Source organism: Lissotriton vulgaris, chromosome 11 (assembly GCF_964263255.1).
Source record: "Lissotriton vulgaris chromosome 11, aLisVul1.2, whole genome shotgun sequence".
Taxonomy (NCBI): domain Eukaryota; kingdom Metazoa; phylum Chordata; class Amphibia; order Caudata; family Salamandridae; genus Lissotriton; species Lissotriton vulgaris.
Window position 1 is genome coordinate 725,063,344 of NC_141699.1, and position 13,424 is coordinate 725,076,767.

General features: G+C 44.3%; 1 pseudogene; it reads right to left on the reverse strand.

The window, feature by feature from the left end:
- Positions 1-13,424, reverse strand: part of LOC147683388 (uncharacterized) — a 67,082-nt pseudogene that overhangs the window by 20,762 nt on the left and 32,896 nt on the right.

Sequence of the window (13,424 nt, forward strand, 5' to 3'; positions counted from 1 at the left end):
CAGACAGTACATTTGAACTAAAAAGGGAAATGTTAATAGACAATATTTGTAAGCGGAAATAATGAGGGAGATTGCGAGTTAGTGAATACAGATTCAGGGAGTGTTTTTGGTGTACACTTTTTTACTACTCCGCCTCCATCACTGACATAGACCTCCAACAGCCCAACAGAGTAACAGGTGTCAGAGCTCTGGTCGTTTGTCTCCAACGCAATTTGATCTGCAAACCATTGATACAATCCATAGCAATCTCCAATGAAGGGGGAGTCCCTTTCATGCCCCCGTTTCTTTGCAATTCGATGAGTCCCAAAGCGTACATTACAACTTAAAAAGACATTTAAAGATCACAGTGTACCAGTTGTAAATCTTTTGGGCAATGTTTTGCGATTCCAAAGCCTGTAAATTTGAACATTTCCCAAAAGTCCATAGTTTGAGTATTTAGAGAGCGTAAAAGGGTAAAAGGAGTGGGGGGCTAGGAGGAGGCCGCAACACTTTTGCTAAAAACTAGTGTGTGGATGAGTGTCTTGGCTGAGTGGAAAGAGAGGCGGAGACAGCTTTTGTGAATGTTATGCCTTACTTTCAATTGGTAGCTTGGAATAGTAGATATTTACTGCACCCATTAAATACCTCACCATGGGGTATTGATTGGGTGTGGAAATTACCACTAATAATCGAGGAACCAGTCGCTTAAAATGCCCACAATAATATTTGCTTTGGGTACAAAGCAGCATTATTTGCTGCAGACTGTGTCCTTCTATAAACAGTTGCCTGGCCGGCACTGAGCCAGGGCGACTGCCAAGAAGAGAACTATGTTAACCATGAGCAGTCTATAGATGTGTGAAATAAGTGCATAGAACACATCCATAGTATGAGAACTACAGATCCTCTCAGACATGTGCACATCTAATTCAATTATTGCTGCTAAATATATTCTTGCAATGAGTCACTGCCCCATTTAATCTTATACCAGTACTAGGTGTTTCATGGCAGGACCTGGCACAACTGAACAACCATGACAATGTTATCTACATATGAGAAACAAGCTCTTTCCATAGTACAAAATATACAGGCAAGGGATCAAACAGGGAACAGACGGAAGTTATGAAGAATGCCTGAAATGGAGTTGAATTACCAGGGTGAAGCTGACAAACTGACAGGCAGGAGGTGAAAGGAAGTGATACAACTGCTGATCCTGATGTCATGGTACGAAGAAGTAACCAGATGCCAGAGGTGATGCTGCTTCCATGGTTACCATTTCATTGCAAAACAGATGAGGTCAGAATGGAATCTCGAGCAGCCCTTCCAAGCACTGAAGGTCACCAACGTATTCTCCAAAGTCAGTATAATTTCTAATACTTGAAATATGTTTCCATTTGTCACTCTCCGCCGTGAAGAAAGTGGTAACAACGTGCAGGTTGTTAGGAAGGTAGTAGTATTTTTCATACGTCTCAGGCAGCTTTGTAGCAATAATGTACTTCAGGGAATTCCCTGCTGTGCTCAGGAAGGGCCAGTAAGGTCACGTGGGATGTTCGGAGTGTCATGGCGCGAGGCCGGCAGATCTGGAGAGAGGTTAGATGCATTCTCTCATTTCCCTTGTAACCTACACTTGCATCTATTTGGTCACCTGTTTGTCAAAGGGATTCATTCCGTTATAGGCATGGCTAGAAAGTCTAACTGCCTTGGAAGGCTCAGGTCAGAACATAAACAGAAAACAAGGGGTATATTGGATGGGTTTTGAGTTTGCCCTTTTGTTGATGCGCCTCTTTACGGGAGTTCGGTAATGAATTGACCTTGATAGATGACATGCTTTCATTGTGGACGGTCCAGCCACTGTAATGCAGGCGCAGTTATTATTTATGTTTATGATCCATCCCACAAGAATCCACCAGAGTGGCCGCTGGCACTTGCAGGATCATGGCAACACACTTTAAACCATATTTATCAAAATGTGACGGAGCGCAGCTAGCCACCTTGCTGCACTGCGTTACAGGGAAAGGATACACATGCGCCCTATTTTAATTAACTGCACAATAAATTTATTATTACTTACTATTTATCACAATACGGCTCATTCAGCCTTTTCCCAGCGCTGGCGCACAATGTGCTGCCTAGCGCCAACGCAGGCACTCTTGCATGGTGCAAGGGCGCCTGGGTTGTAAGCAGGATTGTTTTTGTGCAGGATGGGGCACCTTCGTCCACAAACACAATCCCCTGAGGCACTTTTCTCTTTCTATGTGTGCTGCAGAATGCGAGGAGAAATGCTTCCCTGATGCTGCTGGTACTTGTAGTATGATGTGCTACCTGTGCAATCAGTGCTGGTGCTTTGATTATTTTTTTTGCAACATGAACATAGAAAAGTGCAGCGATGCTCACATTAAAGATGTGTCTTCCCCTGCTGACTTCACTAATGCATTTATTTCACTGGCTTTACAAATCTCATGCAAAATGTTTGTTCTTCTGAATGGGGCTTAGGGGCAAGTACAGGGTCTTCTCAATTCACTAGCAGGGTTGGACTGGCCTATAGGGCTATCCGGCACTGCCCGAGGGGCTGGTCTGACAGGTCATTGTGTGGCCCGTTATTGTGGTTGTTTGTGGGCCTTTTTTAGGGTCTGATGGGTCGGTTTTTACTGTTGATTTCCCTGATACACAAACAAACATTACCTGCAGCTTGCCCACGTTCATGCAATCTGCCATAACTTGCATCAGGTTAGTATGAAGTGGACATCAGTCAAAGGTGTCTGTCACTCATCGGCATTCATATGTCAATGGAAGAAGAAAAAAGAATGCACGTTTGTCTCCTGCAGATGAGATGAGATCCCAATGGGAGCTGAATGTGACACACTCTTCAAAGCTCCAGCCATTTTACACCCCATGCTGACAACTACTGCACACGGTTTACAAGGTAAGCTCAGCTCGGCAAGGCCTTCCCCACAGTTAAATGTCACTTACCTTTGCTAGCCCTCAGCCCTCACCTATCAGGGTGCAGACAGGCAGGCAAAGGCTTTGAGCTCAACAACCAGAAAACATAGAACAGCAATGAACTAAGAAAATGTCAGTGATGTCAGTGTGGGAGGCAAGGAGTGAATTTACTATTTTTTCTTAGCAGTACTTAAGCATGGTACACAGCCCTTGAGGGAAAGTAATTGAGACCATAGCTTTGGGTAGCACAAGGCAGTGAGTACCACAGCTAATTTCCTTGGTTGCCTTACCATAGGCCTTGAATTATTGTTTTCAAATTGGACCTGCTTTGCCTTTTGACATTAAGTATCTTGCATAGGTTTTTTCTTGTAAATCTATTTAGGTGGGGTGGAATTAAGTGCTGCTGGGGTTCTTGATTGTATATGATGCTCAGGTGATATCCCTGTAATATTTACCAAGTCCAACACAAAAGTAGTCCAGGCCACCACTTACCTTCCTCTCATTTCTTTGCTACTTTCCAACATAGACTGAAGTCATGTGTTTTCAATGAGTTTTTGGATGGGGAAATCTAAACCGCCTGCTTAAGCGCAAGTTGCTTAAAATCAAAATAGGTAGCACTGGGTCTGCATAGAGAAAATGAAGGACTGGTCGGAGCTTTCAATAGGACTCCCACTTTTAACTTAGTGTTTGTAGGGAATGACCCTTCTCCCACCAAGACATTTTCTAACTATAATTCTGGTAGACACAGTACAGAGGGATAGTTGGGATGTTGTCAGGTTCCATGTTGGGGAGTCACTGAACAAGCCTGCTGTCCCCAAATACCTATGTGGATGTATCAGTGCAACAAAAGACATGCAGTAGGACATGGGGCAACCGGGAAAAGAAAAAGAGTGCAATCCTGCACTGGAATCACCATTGGATGTGATCGACTCACCTAGGGCTTCTAACTGAGCTTCAGGGACCACAGTGCCAGCAAGAAAGAAACAGTTGAAAGAGCGCTCGGCCTTGCAACGTCCCTTACAACGTAATCTCTTAGTCAAGTTGTTAACAATCTTCCCCCATTGGTCTTATGCACCTTTTTTGGTTGTTGTGAAGCATTGCCAGGGAGAAGACATCAACAATGCACCTTTGTTGGTTGTTGTGAAGCATTGACAGGGAGAAGACATCAACAATACATTTCTAAATTGTGAAGCCAATGCAATGCCCCAATAAGGACCAGAAATCACAAAATATGGTTAAAGGGTTTTATTTTGAATTACCAATGAATTCAGTATATATGCAAAACATTTATAGGTTCATTAGGTACAGCAATACAGCAGATAAGCTGAAATGACTTAGTAAGTTGGGGCACAATAAAATGAGACACAGAATACAGATAGCCACAACAATAAAGAAATAGATTAAAGCAAGCAAGTGTTCCATAAAGAAACTTCTATTCTCTCTTCTAAACCTATGTCAAATATAGGATCATCTATTAAGTGTCTCTAATTAGGGAGCATAGAAAGTGTCAGCAAGCTCAGACTTTAGTAGAAGTCTTAGAACAAGGAAATAAGTCTTTATCATAAAGCTTCATGCTTGCAAGAATAAGGTACGCAGAAAGGTCTGTACCTCTTGAAGTCTAAAGGGAACCTCTCTGCCAGTAACAAGAGATTCAAAAACATCCTTATCCCCTTTCACACCACCACCAGCCAACTAAATCGTTACTTAATTGGTTTCTGACATTATATTCATTTTGTGCCTTAACTTTATTAACATGTGAAACATTTAAATGGATCATTACTCAAATGCATCTGCAACAACCCTTCAGTTTCCCATGATGATACTTGAACTATAATTCTCAAATTTGAACATGTCTCTGTCCTGGTACATAATAAACAGAAGGCCTCTTTCGACCATAAATTCTCTAATATAACCAATAAAACTTTCTCTAACTAACCAGATTCATGATGATACACCTGCAACAAAAAAAGAGAATATGCTGGCAAAACAAACTAGATTTCAATTGAGACCTGTAGCCAGGCTAAGTTTAAATAAGCATTTAATATGCACTTCCTATGCATGGTTATGCATCCACACATGTAACTTAAATAATATATAAAACATGAGTTAAAGAGTACGTTTATATGTTTCAACTGAACATTAGTGTTCAAATCTTTAATCCATACAATGAATAAATTTCATGAATACATTAAATGTTTCACACACAAGTTAATGAAGTTACGGCACACAGTGAATAAAATGTCAGAAATGCGAGTATTAAATTTCATATTTGTGACGTGTGAGGATGGAGACTGAATTGAGCTGCTCCAATCCCCCCTCTAATTGCGATGTTAGCCATTACATTTAACATATGAATCTTATCAGATGAGATCAGGCAAAACCCTGAATTTTTCTACATCTTTTGTCTAGAGTTTTCTAAGTATTTCATAAAAGTTACACTGACTTTCTTCCAGTTCTACATGCTTTCTTCTTATTCATCTTCTTTCCTGTTCCTTCCTTTTCACTTTTATACACTTGTACCCCTTAAGGATTACTAACAGACAAATTCCACAAAGGGCAACGATCACAAGTGGCCTCAAAATGGAACCCAATACCCCATTTCCAAGCTTTCCATACCACTTGTCTACTGCAGTAAATCCATTTCCAATTGCTTCCCAAGAACCTGTAGCTTCCAACTCATTTAAATCTCCCTTTAAGTCTGTAATAGTCTTAATGTATCCCTTTACCTCTTCACCTTTGTCAGGTATGTAGGTACTGCATTACTGAACTTTCAACATCTTGCAGACACCGCCCTCCTTCGTGAGAAGACTATCTAATGCAAGGTGATTCTGACCTTATAGCAATTATTCTGGGCATTAGTTAACTTTGGTGTGAAAGAGGGAGGGGAGTCTCTTCAACCAAACATTGCTCCGTCAGTCTGGGAGGCGCACTTTGCTGCGCTTTACACCAGCCCTGAGACTGATACTAGTGAACACCTAAATGGGGCAGAGATAGCGGTGACAGATGATGCCCTCGGGATGTCCCGAGCCCCAGACCCCCCGCACGAGTATCGACTGCGGGGGGCCTTGGACTTGGGCTACTGTTAGGTCAGTGGGACGCCAAGGCAAGGGAGGGCCCTGGAGACACCGAGAGCATCTCAGTTAAAGAGGTGGAATTGGCGATCACCAGGCAACTACCTAACAAAGCCCCAGGCCTAGGCAGACTACCAGGAGACCTTTTCCACTCCCAGCCAAAAATCTGGGCACCGTTCTTGGCTGTTCTATTCAATGCTGTCCTTTGGGGAGCCAAATTACCGGACACCTGGGCAGGAGCCGAGATTGTGCCAATCTTCAAGAAGGGCTGCCCCTTAGTGCCATCAAATTAACGGCCGATTAGTCTCCTGGATACTTCACAGAAGCTAATGGGCCGAGTCCTTCTGGACAGATTGCTGGGGTGGATGGAGGAGCAAAAAATACTGACTACCCTACAGGCCGGCTTCAGAGCTGGAATCTCGACCCTGGACCAAATTTTTAGGTTCCAGGTCCTTTTTTGGAAGACAGCAAGAGTAGAGGGTGGCAGCCTCTACCTTGTCTTCATAGACCTGCGGGCTGCCTTCGACCTTGTCCCTAGGGAAAGCCTATGGAGGGTACTGAAAGAACTTGACCTCCCACCCTATCTGCTAGATGTCCTGATGCGCTTCCATGCAGGGAACTATGCCAAGGTGAGATGCGGGAAGAACTGGGAATTATCAGCCCGCTTCCCCATGACCAGAGGCGTACGCCAGGGCTGCGCCCTGGCTCCGACGCTCTTTAGTCTTTATATAAATGGCCTGGTGGGTGAACTGGAAAGGGTCAGGGACAGTGATGCTCCTTGGTTGGCCACTGGCCATGTACCTGCTCTGATGTTCGCAGACAACACCCTGTTGTTGTCTCGAACAACATCAGGTATCCAGAGGGTCCTGGATGGTTTGTGTATCCTTTTGCGCTCTGACCGGATTGGAGATAAACTTAGCAAATATGAAGTTTATGATCTTTCATCCCCCAAAGCGAACTCGCCCTAACCCGGTATTAAATGGCGTCCCGCTCGAAAGGGTGAGAGCCTTTATATACTTGGGGGTTACCCTGACTGAAGATTTTGGTTGGGGCCCACAAGTATCCAAATCTGCTTTGAGGTTGGCGCAGATCGGAGGGGGCATTGGCAAGTTCCATAGAACAACCCTGTTTAAGCCAGTTGCCCCAGCCCTTGAGATCTATGGGGCGCAAGCTAGACCAGCTGTGATGTATGGTGCAGAACTCTGGGGCCATAAGAGTACACCAAGCCTCCTCAAGGTGGAACAGGCCTTTATGCAGAACCTGATAGGCCTCCCCCAGAGCACCCCGCTCACACCCTTGAGACTAGATCTAGGCCTAGAGTCCATCTCAGAACTGCTAGCCACCCGACCTCTCCTGTATTGGAGAAGGCTCTGGACAGTGCCTGAGCTCGAGGATTATAGAGTTGAATTCGCAGCAGTCTGGGGCACCTAAAGACCAAGAATATCCCCTGGCTAGCCCATATCAAGGCCCTTGTACATCAAATTGGTATGCCTCAATTATGGGAGACCCCGGAGGTGAGCTGCCCGAGAGTGAAGAGAATGGAGCTCTTGGCTTCCCTGAGACATTACAACCTAAGCCTTCTGCATAGCTCGACAACGCTGGGCAGTCTGTCTGCAGAATTTTTGCAGGTAAAACTTGTGTCTAAGAGGGAGGAGTTTTTGGACTTAATACAGCCTCCCCTTGCAAGAAAACTTTACGCACAATTAAGACATGGTTGTCTACCTATTGGGGCATTTACTTGCAAATGGAATGGACAAGAAGAGGGAATTCGCCCAGTTTGTAATAACACCAAAGAGGATATTGTTCACGTCTTATTCCTCTGCCCAGCCTACAGTACAATAAAGAGATGCTGGTTGGCACCGTTATGTAGAAGCCTTGGTTTAAGACAATGTGCACAAGCTGTCAGAATTTTAAGATATGACACCTCCCCCTCTATTGTGTTTGCGGTATCCCGTTTTTTATATGGTATGTGGCGCAGAAGGCTCACTTGAATGAATTGCGACAATCTGTGATTTACTGGGATGTTTTGATACCATTACTTTGATAACTTACTGTTTAATAACGTTTTAACCATGTATTTTTTAATTATTTATGTATTTTATTCCGTGTATGTACATATTTTATCTGTGCTTTTATGGTCTATGACCGCAATAAAGTTATCAAACGAAACGACTATTATTTCAGTGTCCATGGTTAACAATGAATTTTCAGTATTATTAACTAACTTCTCAAGTATAGTGGACAACTTCCTTATTTTGAGATCATTCAAAACTACTCCTACAGAAGGAATCAGTGCACCAAATATGTCTACAACTATTTCAGAACCACTGCTGCTTCTTTTTGCTCTCTATAATAAATCTTCAGGAAGACTATTGCCAAGTAACGTGCCATACCATCGTCAGGTCAATGTAAAATATGCATGATCCCCATGAACATAATAAACTCCAGAAATAATGGGTTCCTGTCCTCCCATAAAAAAATCTATTTCATGCACATTAAAAAAATTGATTACAATCAGTCCTTTCCATATTTATTGTGTGATTTCCAGCTTTCGAGTGGTGATTCAAATGTTTAAACAAAGGCACTTCAGAAAGCACTAAATCATAGTTTGAAAAATAATACTAGAAATGTCCTTTTTCATACAAAAGGCTCATTAACTTGCTACAAGTAACATCATATGTAAGAAGAATGTGATAATAGGTAATCCCTTCTCCATATAGACCTAGCAGTCCTTAGCATCCATAGAGTCAAATTATTCATAAAGCAACTTAAAACAAGCATTTGAGGAGTGATCTCCTCTTGAAAAATCTATATGTAATGTCTTAAAATCAAATGTATGTAGTCTACTGTCAGTAGGAATCAGGGTTCTAGAGGTAGTCTTAGATCTATATTCAGCTGTATTGGGAAGTGTGGGTGAATACAATCTTAAAAGCAAAACAATTAGTCAAGCAAGTATAGCTATTCAAACACCAGATAATATAAGACTCCGTCTATCAGGGTTTCTAGTTTCCATAACTTCACTAACTTAGACCGTTGAATAGAAAATAGCAGCAAATGGATTTCTTCTGTACGTTTCTACTTGTGCCAATGACAAAACAAAGTTCATAAATTGTATGATGAGATTATTTACAAAGTCTTTGTGAGTCTTCCCTAACCCTACTCCGTCTACTTCTAAATTACACCTTTACGCTCCTTCTGCAGGCTTGGGCCTAGGGAATCTTCTGAATTCATTTAAACAAACTTCATTCTATTGCCTCTAATTAAAGCACAGATCAAACTTCAGTTTAGAGATCCTGCCAGTGACAAATCATGTAAGATTATTTAATAGCAAAGCAAATTAAAAGCACAGTTCAGTCACAAGCTTAAATTGCCAGAGGTTCAATTGGAATCTTAATATTATCCTCCAAATCCCAAAATCCACAATTGCTGTCAAATGCCACAAAGTATGTCCATTCAGGGGTTGAGTACTTCCAACAGGGTACTCTGGCTCTTTTTGATCTCCTGAGTGCAGATCATTCAACCTCACTGTCACTCAGGCAAGAATCTTCAGTATCCGCTGGGATAGTGGAGGGCACACACTCTACAGACAGACCTAGTCTCTCTCCCTCTTGCCTTCTCAGCCAACTGTCTCCAGCACCCACTCAGTTTGACACATCATTAGTTTCTTCATCAGGGTCTGGATCTGGCCCAGTCAGTGCCACAGGCCACGATGTGTGTGTCTCAATCTCAGATGTCGAATCATCAAGACCCCTCCCAGGCCTGGAAGGGGTTGTTTCAGGTTCTTCATGAATTTCTGTAATGTGTTCAACCTCTTCCCGCTTCCTTTCAGGTGTGGTCTGCAATTCTGGAAGAGGTACTGTCACATCATAAAGGGGATACTCCACTCTGCGCCTTAACAGCAGTGTTTGTCACAAGGATGGCCTGAAAAGGTACTCACCATCGAAGTTCCAGAAGCGTTTTCCAAACGTGTTTCTTCACCAAGACCCAGTCGCCATTTCTGAGGTCACGGCACTGCTCCTGATGTGGTGGGGCAGCAGCAGTTCCAACCTGGTGAAACACAGAATGTACCACATCAGTCAGTCCTTTGCAGTAATCAAGAATAATGCCACCTATAATGTTCACATGCACATTTGGAGACAATGCTGGCAGTCTCATTGGTTGGCCCATGAGGATTTAATTTGGGGACAATCATGTACTTCGATCAGGAATGCTGTTATGACTCATTAACACAAAGGGCAAAGCATCAGGCCACTTCAGAGATGTTGACGCACACACTTTGGCCAACCTGGATTTTAACGTTCTGTTCACCTGCTCAACTATGCCTGAAGCCTCAGGCTGATAACTGCAATGCAGACTTTTCTCCACTTGTAATGCTTCACACAACAGTTTCCTCAGTCTCACTCCAGTGAAGTTGGGAAACCGTACCTGGGTATCAGTTCTCTCAACAACTTGAAAACTCTGGGGCTATCATTCTCCTAGTTTGGTATGCTTCAACCCAATGCGAGAAGATACAAACTGTCCCTATGACATATCTCAGCCTGTTGCATACAGGCATCACAATAACGTCCAGCTGCATCCTATTGAATAGCCCTCCTGATCTTCCTATGTGGCTTAGTGCCACTGTGGTTCTTTTACCTACATTCATCTGTTGACACGCAACACATCTGTGACACAATCCTTCAGCCATCAACCTCTATCAGGGGTTAAACCAGATCTGTGGAAATAATCTGACCATGGCATCCCTCCCAGCATGTGCAGACCATGAAAATGTCTAGCCATCTGAGACAGCAAGCTATCTGGCAATACAGGTCTTCCATCTGCTGAAACCCAAAAGTCATCTTCTCTTTTAACACAACCTGCTTTTACCCAACTCTGCTGTTCTGCCTCAGGCACTTACTCCTGCAAACTTTTCACTTCTTCCCAAGTGTCAACTGTTGTTAACAAAAGGTTACAATTGGTCTGCTCTTCAGATTTATTTACATATCCACCTTTAAAGGTTCGGGCCCCATGAGCACAATACCTTGCAACGTCATCAGTGTATCAGTTGCCAATGGTCACATAGTTATCTCCACGTCTAAGGGCCGAGCACTTCACAATGCCAATTTTGGCAGGCAATTGCAATGCATGTTCTCTATTTGGAATATGGGATACAGATGACATCATGAATGCCCTCTTTGACCATCACTGACCGAATTGATGAACGACACCAAAGCCATACTATCAGTACAAATTATCACTTTCAGCTGTTCAGAAATACAGCAAGCTCTAGTAAAACCGGCAGTGGGAGCTCCTCCGCTAAGGCAGAGGAGCGTAGCCCCACTGCTCAAAAGGAAAAATAAAAATGTAATAACGTATCGTTATTTCATGTTATTTTTCCTATTGCAGTCAGTGGTGGGGCGGGACGGGGCTCGCCACAGCAGGGGGGGGGGAGTGGTGTGCACCCCCTAAGTGAGCAAGAACTGTTTGGCTGGCCCTCCTGGGCTGACCAAACAGTTCATGTGCACTTTGCATGTTTCCACCAGGCTGCATTACAGAGCCTGGTGAGGAACATGCACAGACTCCCTGTTCTTGTTGGAGCGCCGAACCACTGCGCTCAGACCAATCACAATGCTTCATTGCAGTGTTTTGATTGGCTCTGGGGAGCCTGTGTGCCTGGGTGCTTCCTTCTACAGTCCCAGACAGGAAGAATGAAGAGGACGAGGATAGAGGGGAGCCGGCGGCCGTCCGTTTCAGGTAAGTTCCTTTTTTTAATTGCATCCTTCTCCCCCTCACCACTCCCGTTTGGTAGCAGCCAATACTGAAGAACAATTAGTGCAGACACTTGATCAGAAGACACCCCTTGAAGCCAGGAGGCTTCCACTACCCACAAACTGTATAAACTGCATATGCAGTGCTCAGGGTTTCCTCATCGTCTCTTAGATATTACCCATCAACAGACATTATTAAATTGGGCTCTGTCAACGACTCATCTTAAATATCTTGTCTTGGCTTGGTGCATAGTTCTGTGACATTGAGACAGTCATTCTCTACTTCACCACCATCACTTTCATTGTCAGGCAAAGGCAACAGGTTAAAGGGAATCAAGGATGCACACGTTTTGAGTGGCAAGCATAATCTATACATATTTGGCCAATCGACTGTTGACCAGGCGTTGAGTAGGGGTGGGTGGTAGCAACTGCTCTGTGGGCGGAGTTTTGTCACTCCGCAATCTGCGTGGAACGTGGAATTTGGCAAAAACTCTACCAACTCATTGGTGGAGCGGAGTTTATTGGTGCACTCACCCCTAGTCTCAGCAATCCTGCTGTGGTGGGGATCCTACTTGAGGCAACAATAGGGGTTCCTAGCCCCCAACGACCCTCAACAGTCAAGGGGACTTCATCTCCCAATCAGTAGTGCACCAGGAGGCCCCTTTGCAGAATGATTCAGAAAGGGGGCGGGCCTCTGACGACATCTCGGCAGTCCCGCTGTGGGGGACTTACTTGTGAATAGGCTTTCTTGGCCTTCAATGACCCTCAGCAGCCATGGGGACTTCATCACCCAACCAGCAGTACACCAGAAGACCCCTCTGCAGATTGGTTAGGAAAGGGGGCAGGACCTCCGATAACATCTCAGCAATCCAGCTGTGGGGGGCTTACTTGTGGTAACAATAGGGGTTCTTGGCCCCCAATGACACTCAGCAACCAAGGGCACTTCATCACCCAACCAGTAGTACACCAGGACACCCCTTTGCAGATTTGCTGAGAAAGTGGGCGAGGCCTCTGACAACATCTCAGCAATCCCTTTGTAGGGAACTTACTTGTGGCAACCATAGGGGTTCTTGACCCCACTGACCCTCAGCAGCCAAGGGTACTTCATCCCTCAACCAGTAGTGAACCAGGAGGCCCCTTTGCAGAGTGGTTGAGAAAGCGGGTGGCCTTCAATGACATCTCAGCAATCCTGCAGTGGGGGGCTTACTTGTTACAGCAATAGGGGTTATTGGTAACCATGGGCGAATTTTGCGGATCTCGCGTTCGCGAATTTTGCGGATTTGCGAACTCGCAATCCGCAAAATCCGCGAATTCCCGCGAATTTGCGGATTTTTTTTTTTTGTGTGTTCGCAATTGTTTCTGCCAGTTCGCGAGGATTTGGTACTAGTTCGCAATTGCGAACTTACTTGTCGGCTCGCAACGGTCACGACTATGTTGTTTCTACGTCTGGTTCATCATCACAGCCTCCCAGCACCCTCTGTTTCACCACTGGCACCCTCTCTTTGACCCATGCCACCCTCTGTTACATCAATGCCACCCTCTGGTTCATCATCACTGTAGAAGATGGGGGGGAAAAGCAAGCCCACCTGCCCTGCTTGAACTGACATGAATTAATTTGGGGTTAGTTTATTAACAACACCTGCCCTGCCCCAACTGACAATAATGAATTAGGGGCTAATTAATGTGTCAC